This window comes from Eretmochelys imbricata, chromosome 13 (assembly GCF_965152235.1).
Source record: "Eretmochelys imbricata isolate rEreImb1 chromosome 13, rEreImb1.hap1, whole genome shotgun sequence".
Taxonomy (NCBI): Eukaryota; Metazoa; Chordata; order Testudines; family Cheloniidae; genus Eretmochelys; species Eretmochelys imbricata.
In genome coordinates, this window is record NC_135584.1 from 28836783 (window position 1) to 28853462 (window position 16680).

General features: G+C 42.6%; 1 protein-coding gene across 3 annotated transcripts in view; it reads right to left on the reverse strand.

Annotated features, from left to right (window-relative positions):
- The window catches only part of TOX2 (TOX high mobility group box family member 2), a 261370-nt gene that overhangs the window by 96134 nt on the left and 148556 nt on the right, over nucleotides 1–16680 (reverse strand). The gene's annotated exons all lie outside the window — the stretch shown is intronic.

Sequence of the window (16680 nt, forward strand, 5' to 3'; positions counted from 1 at the left end):
CAAATTAAGATTACATGGACAACCTTAAAAGTTGGCAATTTCTAACTTTTGAGTACTTGACTTTGCAATGTTAACATTCTTTTAATGTAGGTTTTTTGGATGTAATTTCCTAGGTTTAAAAAAAGCAAAAAAAAAAAAAAAAATAGAAATTCCATGTGGAACTGTATTTGACTTCCATATAGTTCATCAACAGGGTTAGGACACTTAGATCCACAGCACACACCTCTGCTACTTGTGTTACCTGAGTAACTGGTGGCAGTAGTAGGTTCTCATCCTACATGTGGGCCAGCCATTAGAGGGAACAGAGCCACAGATTTTGCCAGCGGGTCTCACACGGTATTTGCTGATGGCAGAGGAATGATAGACTCAGGGATCCTTGGTTCTACTCCAGGTTCTGAAGGGAGTGTACTTAGTGGTAAAATAGTCCCCCCCCGAAGTCCAATACCTTCTGCCTTTGGCCCCTCCAGTCTGTCCTCCTGCCAGTCTCAGTTCCCTAACTCCACTCAGCCCCTTATCCTAGCCCACCCTCACTATTTTACAGCTCTTTGTCCCAGTCATACCTCTCGCCACCCGAGCTCTTCACCCCTCAGTACTCCAGTCAGACTGATTCCTCCTTCTCCTCTTTGCTGCCTACGCGCCAGCAAGGGGGCACTGAGAGCACAGGTGAGACAATCTCCCTGCTTTCAGCTCCAGTGCCTGGTACCTCCACAACCTTTGGCAGCTGAGTGGAACAACTGTAGGAAAAGTCCTGCTCAGCCTATGCAGCTCCTGCTGGATGGAGCATGCTCAGCTGGTGTGTGGCGATGGCATGCTGCATGTGCAGCGCAGTCGGAACACAGGAGTTGTGCGGGGATGGAGCACGCTTAGAACAAGCAGACTCTTCAGAGAATTTAGCTGCCAAACTCCACAGATTCTCTTCTGAGCAGGTGTGAACTGAGATTTTCAGAGGCTCATAAATTGGCCAAATATGGGCAGTTTTTCACTGGGATGGCAAAAGGTCTGTCCCTGATCCCAGAGCAACCCCCCCACCCCCCTTCTAAATTTCAAGCCCCTGTTTCAAAGCATGGAGGCATTAAAGCTACCCAATGAAAAATAGAAAATTTCAGCCTAAAGTGTTTAAGTTTAGCAAAGTTATAAGCATTCATATAAGTATATGTATGTATATACATTCATACTCAGATATATCATTCACATGGATTTTAAATTCATTAGTGGACTAGAAATGGCACCCACACACCCTAAACATATTTACTGTGCCTATTTCCAGCCACTTTATATTGTTCCTGAAAATCTCCTTCCTGCTGTATTATCTTCTCTGCTACAGTAATTCATAGATTTTATTTTCCACAACATTTTTAATTTATTTCATGTTTTATTTATGCTACCGCCTTTTGTGAAATCCCAAATTTCAAACCAGACACAAACAGCACACACATAAAGTAGACTTCTCATTATCAACCTGACATAGGAAACACAATTGACTGAAATAAATCTTGGGTTTTATGTCGGTGAGGCGTTTACAGAGTACGTGACATTTTGCAGCAATACAAATTGTACATTAAAAGATAATTTTCCAAACACGATACCAAATATGCACTCGGAGCGTTGCACCATTATGTAGAGTAATACTGAAACTGTGCTTTAACAAATGCTGTTGTTATTTTGGACTAGTTCAGCTTCAAGATTGCATCAGGCCTTGTGAGTAGGTTTAGGAGTGATTAAGTTTACTGTGCACAAAAGCCAGCTATTTGGCAAACTGTCAACACAGCGTAATTGATATTTTAATTACACCACTAATACATACATGCTGCTGCTCACAATGAGCCTCCTCATTGGTGTTAGACAAACAGCTTATTTACGGCTCTGATTATTGTTCCAAAGAAGTTTGCATTTAAATTGGTAATATTCTAAATTGCTATAAAAATGAACCAAATTGTTTTTTGCAAATTCCTAATGGCAGGAAATGGATAGAACAATGCAAATAGAAATGATCATCCCGCTTGGCATACATTCTGTGGGATGAAATGGGGCACAGTCAATTTACAGCTGAATGTCCAGGAAAATCTCGTAAGGGTGACACCTACTATTAGGTGGTGGAACAGTCTCTCTCAAGTTGTAGAAGCTCATCCTTTGAGACATAATGGGTGGCAAAGAACTGCAGAATATATAAATACCTATATAACTGTGGACAAGAATTCATCATTGGCTAATGGAAGAACTGTTAGAATTCAAAGACCTGAAAGGTCTTTTCTGCCTCTAGCCTCTATGATCCTGGGAAAACACCATGTGTTGCCCAGGTAACATGGACTTCTGGGCCTCCATTTACACATGCTTATTGAAAGGGAAATCAGAGCTGCCATCTATTGGCCAGACCCTGCAGCCTACTACTTTGGAGGTTGTGGTTAAACCCCTTCTCCTAGATCTGAGCGGACAGGATGAGGCTGTATGAAGAGGGAGATTTTTAAAGGCATTAATAGGAGCCATGTCTTCAAAGGTAATTGTGCACCTAGTTGACCTGTGTGCTTTTGAAAATCTCCCATGCAGTGTGTTTAAAATTGCTATGGGCATTTGGGACCTCCTCTCCTCTAACATCTCCCCTCCCCTCTCTCATGTGCCAGCCACACCAGGCTTGACATCCCATTTAGATCCTACTTCCACTTCTCTCTCCTTGCTATTTCCTTTATTTTCCCCAAGGCATGGAATGACCTCCCAGTCCCAGCGCTCCAGACCACTTGCCTCTCATCATTCCAATCCCTCCTCAAAACCTTCTTTTCTGTGAGGCCTGTAAGGAGTGAACTAATTACTGATTAGGGAAGGAGGACAAGGAAAAACCTGAGTTGTTTCCCTCTCTGGGTCCCGCAGATAGAGATCTAGCTTTCAGATGATGAACACTACAGAGGAGTGGCTCTCTATTTCGATGTATTAACCGTACTGAGTGTATTGTTGGCACTGAACAATAAGGGTGGGATTTTCAAAGGGATTTTGAAAGATCAATAGGAGTTGTGCTCTTAACTCCCTCCCTCCAGCAAATATGAAAATCCCATCATGAATAATTATTCATCCATCCACATCCTGTGCTCTTCACTAGAGGATCTGAGCATCTGTAATAACAATAATGCCACAGCAGTGTCTCCTATGTAGCTGAGGAACAATATGATATAGATATCTGTACAAACAGGCTAGGGACAAGTAACCCAGCATGCAGATGCAATTGCTGAATTTCACATATTAGCATCTCGACCGTTTAATTAGCATGGTTGAAGTGGGAAGCCCTGGAAAGGTCCACACCAGGGGCTGATCTGTACTCATGTACATTCAAAGCTCCCATCAACATAGGGCCTGGTTCTGGGAACTGGTGAGCATCTGCAACTCCTAACTAAGTCAATGGACGTGGTGCTACTCCCACTAAAGCCACGAGGAGCCTTGCCACTGTTTCTCGTAAGAGCCCAAAGGGAGTTGTCACCTCTCTGCATCTCCCAGAACCGGATGGAGAGCGCTGAAGCTTCAGAAGACAGTACGTGCTCTCTGACTGTGCATGCAGGGGATTCTGAAATGAGGTGGCCATGCACTGATGGGCAGGGTCATGGCATGACCTGCAAATAGCCACACACAACCTCTTTCAGAGCTGCTCAAGGGCCACCCAGGGCAACGCAGCACAAGCAAATGAGACACAGTGCAGGCAAGAGCAAGCCAAGAAGCGCAGCAAAGTTAAGGGAAGCTGCAAATAAGACTCAGAAAGAGGATTTTAAGCAAATGAAAACAGCAGACCAATTTACTGCAAAGTAAAAGCTACGGCTCAGGCACCATTACTCCCCGGTGGGCCTGGCCTGTTGGCAACAGCAACTGGGGTGGGACCGGAGCATCTAGCACACAGACTCATAGACTTTAAGGCCAGAAGGGATGATCATGATCATCTAAAAGCTTATCTTGGATTGCATCTTCCCCCTGAAGCCACCAGGACAGTGAATTGCTCTGCAAGTCACTCCTCCAGCTCAGGCATAGGGTCCCAAAACAATCTCTGTCACACTGCCGCTGACTCAGTCTCTCCACAGATCCAGGGTCTCAGAGGGCAGCATGACTGTGAAATGATCCAGCCACAAGTCTCTGGGCACCTGGGGCTCAGTGTGCTGCAGAGCATGTGGAAGAGGGCACATTCAGCACCATGAGGACTAATGCCTACAGCAGCTACTAGCCAAGGAGGTGAGGGATAGCTGGGGGCAGGAAGGGGGAATTGCTGGATGGCACTGGGAAGGCCCTTTACACAATGCCAGTGCTGAATCCATGTCCATTCCCAGACCTTGACTGCACAGTTCTGGCCTCATTTTCAGCCAGCCTAGGCATACAATCAGTCTTTGAATATAGATACCATCCCATGTACCTCTCGACACCACTGCACACAAGCTGCCTTGGAAGTGTGACCGCTAACCACAGCACTGCTGCTTAACCGCCCCAAAAGGCATAGAAACGCCCAAACCTGAGTGCAAAGCAAAGAATTCAGACAGCAACTTTTAACAAATGTCCATTCCTATGATCTAGAAAGAGGAAAAGTGTTTTCGGTTTATTTATTTTTTAAGTATGTATAAAAGTAATTTGCTCCTAGACTTGTCTTCTAGGTTCCATGAAGTGAAATTTTGTAACCTAGTGATAAACCCCAGAAAAAAAGGGGGGCTTTCAAATGAAACTGCCAACAGAATCTTAACAGGAGCACACATGGGTGCTGCTAAACTAAGCTCACAAGGAGGTGGGGCAAATGCCTTAAAAGAGTTAGTGAAGGCAAAATAATGTTCATTAAAAATAGAAAAACAACTGAAAAAATATCCTTTGTATTCAACTTCGTACTCGTACATCATAATGTTCCAGTAAAAGCCCATTTTCCCTTGAGATAATAAAAGAATTGAATTTTTCCTTATCGGTCATCTATTTTTCTAGCTAAAGCTATTACTCCCTCTCTGTGGTTGCTAGGCAACAAGAAATATTAATAGCAGCTTTTATTAGCTTAGCTTTAGCAGCAGAGTACCAGAATGAGAAAATGGAAAACATAAATGTGTTACATAAATCTTTCAACCTTTCAGGGTTTGTGTTAGTCTCTGTTTTCATAATGATTTATTGAAGTGATGGTTCATTTATGAGAAAAAGGAGTGTGAAATAAGAAAACGGAACATTACCCTGAAGGACTGTTTGAAAATAAATAATTATAGGAGGTGAAGAAAAGCTGTTTAAAACCATTTTTCTGAGTTTTATAAAATTTAAAAAGACATATTTCTTTCATTTATTGCCTCTGAGAAAAACACTAGCAGGAGACTGCAAACAGGGCTCCGTTTAATACAAAGAAACCTTCACATATGATAGTATTATTATTATTGTCCACCCAGGCCTTATCTTAGGCAGTTTAGTTTTTAAATAGCGAACCACTAATGAGCAGAATTACAAATTAGTTAAAACCCAAGATGTAAAAAATTAGTACAACTCCAGAGAGGCACAAACCACCATAAGGTTTCACTCACTCTCTTTGCACTCCGTCAGTCCCTGTGTTGACAAAGTCTGTCCCTACATTAAACTGCACCAATGTTAGTGCTGTTCATTGTGTTGTAAAGCCTGCTAATTTGGAATTTAATTTGGTTTGCATCTTGATTTGTGTGGCGTCGTGCTCTGTTTTATCGCAGCTGTCCTCAGCAATATGTCTGGTAACTGGAGCACCATATTTAAGTTTATTTATTTCTGATTGCGTATCACATGTGTTTCTAAACACTGTAACTCAGGAAAGCAAGTCTTCTTGGCTACCACGTGGAAAAGTAAGACATACAGTCCTGGTACCTTATCATTCCATCTTTCCTGTAAAGGATTTCTGCCTGCCTGGGTGAGTTCCACTGAATAACACCGAGTTCTTGTTTTTTAAAAAAAAAAAAATACACGAGGTGAAATCCTGGCTCCATGGATGTCAACGGACTTCTGGCTGAACAGGTGGAATTTTAAGGCACAGAGAGGGTATCTCCTCAAAATGAACTCTCCAACGAACCTCAGTTATGAAAGCACTACCCCTCCCCGGGAACCAAATCACAATGATATAGCCCCCGACCACACAGACATTTACAAGTCTGACAGGACCTCAGCCATAACTTTCCTCTGACTGTTGCCTTCCCACATCCCGCCTGCATACCTCAGCCCATGAGGGCCTTCCACAGCATCCAGCACAGAGAGTATGCCATGTCTTGGGCAAGGGTCCACCAGCCACAATCTGACCTATAATTCTTAGGGGGAAGGAGGAGGAGTGAGACAGAATCACAGCCTGACTGTGAACAATGCAGCCAATCATTCTACATGATTTTCTTCGTTGTAGGGCCATGATAAGAGCAAATTTGCTCCCAGGTTTAATATTTGACCCCTAAACCTAACACACATAGAAATGTTGTTTTAAATGATAAAGAAACAAAATTCCAGTAGGAACAGGTTTTCTAAAAATCAGTAAAATAAGCATCTCCTCCCCCATACAGGAGAACAAGAAAGTGAAACTCACTAAGGTGCAATTCCATAATATTTAAGCATTGTGGGATCAGGGGCTAACTTACATACAGAAGCAAAGCTGACTTCCAGCCTGTTCTCATGCTGAAATAAAACACAAAAAGGAGATGAATACCAGAGCTAGAGGGAGTGCGATTCAATTTCCTTTTTAATTGTTCAGCTCTAATAATCTAAGCCATTGGGTTTGATTCAGTGCTAGGCTAAGGGATGCTACGGTGATATATGCAGTATCAACGTGGGGGATGGGATTTGGACGTAAAAAACACTATGCATTAATTTCATATTTGAAATAAGTCTCATTGAAATAAATTAAATTATTTGTTGTTTCCCTTTCTGTTCTGTGACTGTCTGGACCGTTTAGACTGTGAGCCTTTTGGGGCGGGGGCTGTCTCTCACTGTGTGTTTGTACAGCACTTAACACAATGGAACCCTGGTCTCAGCAGAGACCTCTGTATTCTACCATAACAACAGCAATTAAAAAAACCTCCCTGTTCATGACATTGTTCCTTTAAATCCTCTTATAAAGGAATAGTGCTAGATTACAAAGAATACTTTTAATACATTTTATTTAAAATATGTAACTTTTATTTAAAGTAGATAGGAATTTAAGATAGATATATTTATTTAAATAGTTACGCATTTAAATATTTATAAACAATAAATACATTATATCATCTGCCAAGCTAAAAACCACATTTAACAATTTCCATACCTCGAAGAAACAGCAAATGGCTAACACTTGTTTTTCTAGTAAATTTCTAATTGATTTCCTTTTTGGACTATTTCCTGTGTTAGAAAATGATCCAAAATTAATTTAAATCAATTATTATCTTTAGAGTGTAAGCTCCTTAGGGCAGAGACCCTCTTTTTGCTCTGTGTCTGTAAGGTGCCTCATTCAATGGGGTCCCCTAGTCCATGCCTGGGGCTCTGAGGCAGTACTCAATACAAATAACTAACAATAAATTATTAAGACTTGCACTGACTTCAATGGGATTTGGATCTGGCCCTAAGGGAGCACACAGTTATGTATAGACTTATCAGCACAGCAGGTCTGACTCAGGAGAAAAAGTGGATTCAAGTATGTGAGCAGTCTGAGGAAAGAGAACAGAGATAACCAAGGGTTTGATCCTGGGAAAAGTTACGCCTGCTAGGTCCCACTGACAATGTGCAGGAATAACAATACTCGGGGGGGGGGGGGGGCATAGCTGTTTGCAGGATTGGACGCTGAGAAAGAAATTGCTAGGGGGGGTGGAAGGTGTGGGAAATGTCATGAAGAGAGAACCAAGAGGGTGGGAACTGGGGCACTTGGGGAAAATGAATAAGGCCTGGGAAATGGGGAGAAGCAACAACAAGAGAGATGGAGGGAGACACATGGAGCAAAGACACATTCAGCGACAGAAGACAAGGTAGTGAATCAGAAGAGAAAATGCAGCAGCACAGTCACAGGGCTCTGGATGGTTCCATTTGACATTTCAAATGTCTGATTTAATGTTGCTGTTTATTATTTATTATTCAGATTGTGGTTTGGGCCCGCACGGCGTGAAGCACTTTCTAAACACAAAGGATCCTACCTTGAACAGCTCACAATCTATGGTCTTTGACCATTTGCATTTTTAATTACTCTAGGCTTTGATCAGGGAGAGGGGAGGCTTCATCTCCCCCATCACGCAAATATGCACACATCCCAGCCCCAGCCAAAGGAAGTGGCTACTTTTAGTTTCCATTTCTCATTGCGAGATAGGCAGATTGTTTACAGGTGGATTGTTTATTTGGCTTTTATTTATATTTCATTCAAAACTGCCACAAAGTTAAAAGAGCGTTATTTAGGTTGCAAAATGAAGCAGTTGACTGTTAGGAAATTCCAGATTTACAGATGACCTTGCAATTTCAATTCTGCTTCTTTGTGCATGTATCCTATGCACTAAATGAGACGGGGGTTATGTGGAAAAAACAGCATGTGCTATAATTAAAGACTGTATCATAATGCATATATACCGGGGACTGAATTAAGGTTACATATGCAACTGTAAATCTGGCATAGTCAAACTTCCAAGTTCTTGCAACCTTAATGTTCTTTTAACTCAGGGTTTGTCTACTTGTATAGCACAGCAGCTGCGCTACTGTAGTGCTTAGCGAAGACACTACCTATGTCGATGGGAGAGCTTCTCCCGTCAGTGTAGATACTCCACCTTCCCAAGAGGCAGTCGGAGAAGCCCTCCCATCAATATAGTGCTATCTACACCGGGGTTAGGTCAGTATAACTGTGTCACTCAGGGGTGTGGATTTTCCACAACCGAGTGATGCAGTTATACTGACGTAAGTCTTTAGTGTAGGCCAAGCCCTAATGTGGGTGTGGAGGGAGTATACAATTTTCAATTTTGTTGTAACTGTAACAACTCCCCCATGCACTGGATTTGAACCTTGAACTTCTAGCCCTGGTGCTCAAACTGCTACAGCTTGACCTGCGGACTAACTACATTAGCTGGTAGGAGGAGAAATCTTTTATCCCACTCAGTCCAGAGGATGGTTATGAGGAGCCCAGGCTGGCTCTCTTTCCCACAGTGATCTAGGGGAATTTCTACCGCACATGATGCCCCTAGAAGAAAATATGGGACACTGGAGGAGGGGAGCTCAGCCTGGCCCAACTCTTCCTAACCCTCCAATGCAGCTGCTCTGGCAGCTCCCAGGCGCTCTCAGAGCAGTGATTGCTGCTGCTGCAAATTTGGTGGCAGTGTGAGCCCAACCTTAGAATGTTCATATTCAGTTATTGCTTCGGCGGGCTGCCAACATTTTCCTGAGACACAGGAGAGACAGAAGTAAAATAAAAGTTAACTTTCAACAGTTTACAGCTCAGAAAAACTCAATGGAATTTTGTTGAACAAACTCTTATAAATTTCAAAGGCCTATTGCTAACCATGGACATTTTTGAGCTTCTCAAATAAAGTCACAAGAATGTTTTATGATGGAAGGTCTTAGGCAGCTTAGATACAGGGGTTGCTACCAGTTTCCCCTATAATACAGTGATCACCACTAAAAGGTCAGCACTTCCTAATAGTTACCATTGTGTGGTATCTAAGACACTGAAGCTTCCACACACACAACAGTGCATGTAACAATAATGTCCTTGCTTCTGCCCCTACCTTGGTGGAACCCGTAGGAGAGGAGCACAGGGGACGGAACTCTCAGCAGTGATACCTTCAACATCTCGAACCCCCTCCCTGAACCAGTCACACACAATGCCCAAGCCCAAGGGAGGAATGCCCCAGTGCTCTAATACCCTTTTCACTGCCATTGTGGACCATGGAAAAACAAGGCTGTGTTCCTGAAGTTGGTGTTTGTTCACATGGAGTTTTGTGATATTCATCTCCTAGAAGCAGGTTTGAAATAACGTGACCCCAAGTGTTTGAGTCAATGGTAAGTTACAATGGCAGGCACAGTTCCAAACTGGGCCAGTGGGGGAGCTGTCAATGGGCTCCCATCTGGCTGACCAGCAACGCTGCTCTCAGGAAGTGAGGTTTATGGGCTGGGCCCTCAATAGGCTCGGGAGACTTCTCCCCTTTATGGGGTGAACCCCTGGACAACCAGGGAAGCCCAGTCCAAAATGGCTGTGGGCAGAGCTGTGTGCAGAGAGGTTAGCCTGGGCCTGGGCAGCACAGGAGGGCCCAGCAGGAGTCACTGCGAGTGGTGGCTCCCGTCTCAGTGCAGTAAAGTCCCATCTGTGGGCCAGGATACACCGACTCCTCCCCTCCGCTTGGGGTGCCTCCAGTGCTGACAGGCTCCGTTCGGCAGTCTCACACGATGACGGACGCAGACATTCTGAGACCCCTATCTAATATTTATGGAAATATGTTTGCACTGCATTGGAAATTCTTCAGTCTGACCTTGATCACCCTTTGTTTCTGTCAAACATGTTCTTCCAAATCCCTTCTGAAAACTCATTTATTCACAACAGCTCTTTAACCCAACATGCTCCCATTCTCCCTGCTACCCTGGCCATTTTACCTCAGCTTTTTCAAAGGCTGGGGCTGTGCTGCCTCCAGTCACTTTCAGCCAATCTACTCTGGCTGCACCACTCTCTTCACTGTTCTGTCCTCAGTAATCACCTCAATTCGGATGGCACCCTCGCCCACAGTGCCAAGGCCCAGGACGTGCTCTGCTGCCCGCCCTCATCACCACAGACACTCCTGATGGACAGAAGTAGCAACAACTGCTGGCTTCAGGAAAAAATCCTTGTGCTCACTGAAGCTGGTCAAAAATTTATTTCAAAACTCTCTTTTTCTGACAGAAAACATCATTTTTCTAAATTACTGGTTTTTGGAGGGGGAGGGAATTTTTCGTTTTGTTTGAAATGTTTTAATTTCTCACCAAAACATTTTCTGTTTTTCTTTTGTTTTTCTCACGCACTCTCTCCCTTTTTTCTCTCCCTCTTCACTCCCATTTTTATTTCCCCCCTATTTTCTGGAGGCAAAAAAGAGAGAGAAAGTGGAAAAAAAATGACAATTTGGGGGGGTTGGGTTTTGTCAACAAAACAAATTTTCCCATCAAAAAGCGACCTTTTCTGACCAGCCCCCACACTTTCCCCTGCCTCCCGACTATCCTTATGTTCCTCCCATATCTCTGCCCCTTGCCTATCCCCAGCCCAGGACACCCTCCTTCTCTCCTCCATCCTTTCTAGCTCTCCCATTCTCTTGTCCTCTGCCTTCTCGCTCCCTTCCCTTCACATGTTTTCCACCACCTTCTTTCCTCTCATCACCTTCACCTATTTCCCCAACCTGTGAAAAGTCACCATTTGTATGAACAGTGATACAGGCAAGAGAAGAAAACCCCACCACTACATTACAGAACCGTCTACTTTACCAAGATGAGCACATAATATAAGAGAGCGAACACAAAGGGTGAACTCCTAATCCCACTCAAGTTAATGGCAAAACTCCCAAGGACTTCAATGGGACACAAGTTCCGACATGCCCTTCTCCACTATCCCACCCCCAGCCCTTCTTTCCTATTGTTTATTTAATTCACTCATGCATCTTGTAGGTCATAGGCTCATCGAATCAAGGATCATGTCCTGTATGTTTGCACAGCACCCAACACAACAGGCTACTAATTCTGACTGGGGTATTAGGTGTGATTCATAATATAAATAATTAATAGTAACTGTAATTATGTGCCAGGGTCAAAGGTGGCATGAAAACCATCTCCATTTATTCTCACTGTGTTTGTAACAATATTCCTTAAGATTCAGGCCTGAGAAAGGCATCTACGGTTGCATCTCAGCTTTTTGCTTTGCTATTTCATGTTATGATTTTTATTTGTGCAGGAAATTTGCACAATAAATGCTTCCTTACTAGTGACACAGCAGCACGCTTTCTGCTTATCAATGGAGAGAATGTCAACTAGCTTTCAGCATGCTTCAGGCATTGAGGAAAAGGCCTGAGGGCTAGGGAGGAGAACAGAACAGAACCATCCACAGAGCTACCCGCCCTCAGCCAGAGGAGCAGGGTAGAAGAACAGAGATCTTGAGAACACAGCAGAGCAGCTCAACATTGTTCAACTGAAAAACTTCTCCATCAAAAAATGCAGTCTCATTGAAATCAAAATGTTTCACAAAAGCACTGCTATTTCAAGGAGATTTTTCCAAAAAATCATTTGAAATGAAACAAAAATGTTAATTCTGTTTTATTTCAAATCACAATTTTCATTTTGTTTGTGATTTTGGACTTTAGATTCCCCCCTCCTTTGCCCCTATTTTGTCCCCACTGAAAAAGGAGGGGAAAAACAGGTTTGGGGGATTCCCTCTCCCTGCCCACCCTGATTTATCAGTAGGGCCCTACCAAATTCATGGTCCATTTTGGTCAATTTCACACTCATAGGATTTTTTAAATGGTAAATTTCACAATTTCAGCTATTTAAATCTGAAACTTCATGGAGTTGTAATTGCAGGGGTCCTGACCCAAAAAGGAGTTGTTGCGGGTGTCACAAGGTTATTGTGGGGGGTGGGGGTTGCAGTACTGCTACTCTTACTTCTCTGCTGCTGCTGGCAGCAGCGCTGCCTTCAGAGCTGGGCAGCTGGAGAATGGCGGCTGCTGGCCGGGAGCCCAGCTCTGAAGGCAGAGCCACTGCCAGCAGCAGCCCAGAAGTAAGGGTAGCATGGTATAGTATGCCGCCCAGCTCTGAAGTCAGCACAGAAATAAGGGTGGCAACACTGTGACCCCCTAAAATAACCTTGTGACCCCCCCCCCCGCAACTTCCTTTTGGGTCAGGACCCACAGTTTGAGAAACTCTGGTCTCCCCCCGTAAAATCTGTATAGTTTAGGGTAAAAGCACACCAAAGACCAGACTTCACAGGGGGAAACCAGATTTCACAGTCCTGATGCATTTTTCATGGCCATGAATTTAGTAGGGACCTATTTATCAGTGGGGAAAAAGGAGGGGAGTAAAAAAGGAAGAGGGTAAGGGACAATAATCCAAAATGTGAAATATTTTTGATTTTTGAAAACTGAAACAATACAAAAAACTGTGATTCAAAATACAGAGCAAAAATGTCATTTTGTTTACAATTTCTTATAGAAAAAGCTGAAGTTTTCTTCAGAGTATTTTGAACAAAACATTTTTATTTGAAACTTTTCAGGGGGAAAAACACTGAATTTTTGGCCTGTGTCTGGTACAGAGCATTACATTTAATTTGTTTATTAATAACAAGAAATATCCATCTATCTAGTTTTCTCCCCCCAACTTCCCCATGCTGAGATTTCTCTCTCATAAGCGCACACACACACACACATTCAGTGACCCCTCACTCTCTCACTGTCCATCCTGCAGCACTGGAATCCCAGTGGTATCTATTCAATTATTATTATTTTTTATTTGTATTATCATACCGCCTATGAGCCACAGTCATGGACCAGGTCCCCATGGTGCAAGGTGCTGTACAAACATAGAACAAAAAGACAGTCCCCCGTCCCAAAGCGCTGCCAATCTAAGTATAAGATAAGTGACCACAAAGGGACAGACACATGAGGGTACAGGGAAACTATATCGGTCAGCATGGGAGGCCATGATCACAGCACACCAGCAGCCTAACCACTGTCAAGTTTTCTGTAGGCCTCTTTCTTCTCCCTCAAAGTTCTGCTCTTCCACAGAGGCAGCCTGTACATGATGTTTGGAATGCCCCGTGTGCCAGAGAAATGTGTTGAACCTCACGTCTTCAACAAAGGAAGAGGTGTGAAGATGAACACCCAATTTGAGCAGCCAGGACATATCAGACATTCACACAGAAAGAAGAGGAATAAAAAGTAACTTCCCATAAACCAGTGGCTTTTTGATCCGCTCTTGCAAATCAATCCAGAACCAGGGATGCTGCTGGGGAATCTGGGATGTTTGGCAATGCAATCTAATTGTGTCCCAAGGACACATGAGTCTGCAAGAGGGAGACCAGACATTAGATCTCAGGGAGCAGTCTGAAATGCCCCAGGAGCAACTGGCTGAGCAAAAGCAGGCAGCGCAGAGAAGGTGCCAGGGAAGGGAGACTGTTGATAGGATGTATTCATAATAAGCAAATACGGAGGTGACCTTAGTTTTGCAAAACCTCCTTGGTCAGGTTACTGCTCTGGAGATGTAATACAAGGTCCATTTTATCAATACTCCTATATTCCAGATACAGAGTGTGCTTCACAGGAGGTCAGACTAGATGATCAAAGTGGTCCCTTCTGGGTTTATAATCTCTGAATCAGATAAAATATTCCAGTTTTGGCCCATTTTTGAAACACGACCACACAGCCCTGGGAGTCAGGAGACCTGGGTTCTATTTCTGGCTCTTTAATGACAATGTGGGTCTTTTAACAAACTATTTCACCTTGCAGTGCTCCTTTCTGTAAAATGGGGATAGTAATTTTCTACCTCCCAGGGGTATTGCAAGACTTAATGAAATGGTTGGAAAATGTTAGTTATCAGATTCTTGGATAGGAGACACTACAGGATTGCAAAGCATCCCTTACCCTTATTCCCAATTAATTTTTGAGCAGTAGAGTAAATGTCATTTCCCATTGCTCTCAGTAATGCCTAGGTCATGTCATTTTAGTAGTCCTAGATTTTTCATTAGAGCACATGAAAAAATCCGAGCTACTAGACATAAATTCTTAACAACATTTAAAATTTGTATCCCAAACTTCTTGCAAATTACAATTTTTCCCTTTCATTAAAAATATTCTTACTCCAGAAATAAAATAAATAGCAGCAAACGTAGGAAACATCTGTGTATGCAAAAAAATGTACAGACCATTGTGAGCCAAAGCACATAGGAGGCATGTTAATACCCTTAACATTTGCATTAGTCATTTAGGTTTTGAAACAAAGACCAAATCTCATCTGGCTTCCTGCTGAACTCTCAAACAAGAGTCACCTTCCTAACCGGCTGATGCCCCCATTTCTACACACAGTGAAACAATTAGTGCTTTGTTACTGTCAAGTCAGTAAACATGTTCCTCCTCAGAATGAATTTTTCCTGTTGCAAATACCTACCTTAAATATGAGTAACTTTCAGGGAGGATCACAGCACTTCAGACGCCCTGCAATGTCACCCAAGCAATGCCTGAAGCACAGTCTACTTCATTAGACCATTACCAAGTGGGTTATGGCTTGATGGGCATGCGGGCAGAAGATATTAATGATACAAATTTAAAAATCTGCTCCATCTCTGGGCTTTTATTGTTCCCTCATGTGCGTGCACAGCTCCCATTAATGCTAATCAGGAGTACACATGCACATTGGGACAAACGCTAACTGCCATGTGCACACACAGGAGTCAATGGGATCCCTGTCCGTGCATCCAAAGGCAGAATTGGCCAATTTGTGAGGGAAAAGGGCGGTCAGCCTGTAACAAAAAGTTTGATTGTAGAGGAAAAGTGTCTGACAGGAGGGTAAGAAAGGATTTCATTTGGGCCTAAAATTACAACACAGTTCATTTAGTGATCTACCTCATTACTGCTGGGATCTATGGAGATATCTTTCCCAAAGGCTTTGCTTTAAAACTAAACACTTCCAATTCACTATCAGCTGGAAAATTCAGGATTCCCTGGATTTTTAATTTTAGTGGTAAGGGGGAAACAACTCCTAATCTCTCTATTCTGTTTTCAGCATACTAAGCCCCCTTCTTATCTTCCCTAGCTCAGTCCTGATTTATTGTTAAGATGCTGCATTTGTAAAACAGAACCATAAAATAAAAAAGAGAACATTTCCCAAGGACTACTCCAAAATAAATTATTTCAGCCATTCAGAAGCTGCTTAATAAATCCCACTATTCTTGTTTCTTTGGGTATTTTAGAAACTGATTTATCAATGCAATATCACCTCACAAAAATGAGACAATCAACACAAGATAAAAATATTGTGGTATGAAAACAGGGGTCAGAAGTAGGGGCTGTGCTTTAAATTAAACTAGGGAAAACATCTTTCATATAAAATTGACCCTTTTTGTCTCAGAAATGAATAATTTAATGAACTAAGTACCTAAAAGCTAAAGAGGAGCCCGACGTAATATTTAATTTCATAGAAAGAGGTCTGTTTTCAATATCATGCTCGATCAATTTTTTTTAAACACACAAACTTTATAAAAAAAAGAAGTGCAGATATGCCAAGGATTTTGGGAGCTTTGGAGCATTCCTAGAGAAAGTGATAATATCTCCTGTGAACACTACTACCTTCCAGACCCTTATCTACTGAGGCAAGGAAAAGCAAATACTCTTTAGCTAGGATGGTTGTGGAGATGCAGGCATGTTAATTAAACAAAATTAGCTCTGTTTGATATTGATGCATTCCAGTGACACTCATGGAAATCAATGATCTTAGAAGCAAATAATATAGAAAACCTACCATGTAGTTAAATCTGCTAAAAGGGAAATTATTATTAAATGACTTCATCATAAATTCAATACAGCTGATGAAATCAAGACAAAGGCTTACACAACATGGCTGGTTCTGTGCTGAACTGATCTCTATACTGAGTTAAATAAGCTCATTTTCCCCCCTCAGACGTCCATTTTTAAATTTTCATTCATTATCCCTGTGCTAGTCCTTTCTGCAATAGGTTAACATGAAACTTCTGAAGATACTGCCTTGTCCCAGAGTAATCCAAAAGGCATTTTAGTATTGCCACCTCTAACC